At 58.9% G+C, this 738-nt stretch overlaps 1 protein-coding gene across 1 annotated transcript in view; it reads right to left on the bottom strand.

Annotated features, from left to right (window-relative positions):
- Positions 1 to 738, bottom strand: part of LOC119585025 (sal-like protein 3) — a 49,369-nt gene that overhangs the window by 6,264 nt on the left and 42,367 nt on the right. The window lies entirely within an intron of this gene.

Here is a 738-nt window from a genome sequence, read left to right as displayed (position 1 = left end):
TTGGCACTCACATCTCCCTCTCCAAGCCACACCCTGCCTCCACCCCCGTCGTCTTGCCCCTATCCTTTACCCTACTTACCTCTGTGTCCCTCCCTCTTCCCCCTCCATTCCCTGCCCCCTTCCCCTGCCCCTTCCCCTGGCGATTCCCCCTGCTCCTAGCCCCTTTGCAGACCATCTGGCCAACCGGAAGTGAAATGACGCAATAGCCTACAGCCTCGGGTTTGGAATCTCGTCTCCTCGCGGTCGGATCTGGGTCGGGGGAAGGGGGGGGGAGGGAAGAGGTAAGGGAAGAGGGGGAGGAGGGAGGGAGGGGATGGAGGTAAGGGAAGAAGAGGAGGAGGGGAGGGAAGAGGAATAGGGAGGGAGGGGAAGGAGGGAAGGGAAGGGGGGAAGGAGGGAAGGGAAGAGGAGGAGATGGGAGGGGAAGAGGAGGAGGGAGGGAGGGGAAGGAGGGAAGGGAAGAGGAGGAGGAGGAGGGAAAGGAAGAAGAAGAGGAGGAGGAGGAGGAGGAGAAAAGGGAAGGAGCTGAAGGAGAGAGGGAAGAGGAGGTCGGGAGGGAAAAGGAAGACGAGGGAGGGGAAGAGGGGAATGGAAATGGGGGTGGAGGAGAGGAAGGAGGGAAGGAAATAGAGGAAGAAAGGAGGAACAGAGGAGGATTAGGAAGAGGGGAAAGAAAGGAAGAGAGGCTTGAAAGGCGAGGAAAGAAAAACAGGATGATGAGGGGGAAAGCGATAGGAA

The sequence above is a fragment of the Penaeus monodon genome, chromosome 19, assembly GCF_015228065.2.
Source record: "Penaeus monodon isolate SGIC_2016 chromosome 19, NSTDA_Pmon_1, whole genome shotgun sequence".
Taxonomy (NCBI): domain Eukaryota; kingdom Metazoa; phylum Arthropoda; class Malacostraca; order Decapoda; family Penaeidae; genus Penaeus; species Penaeus monodon.
The sequence above is the reverse complement of the archived record's forward strand: the minus strand, read 5'-3'. Positions and strand labels throughout refer to the sequence as shown.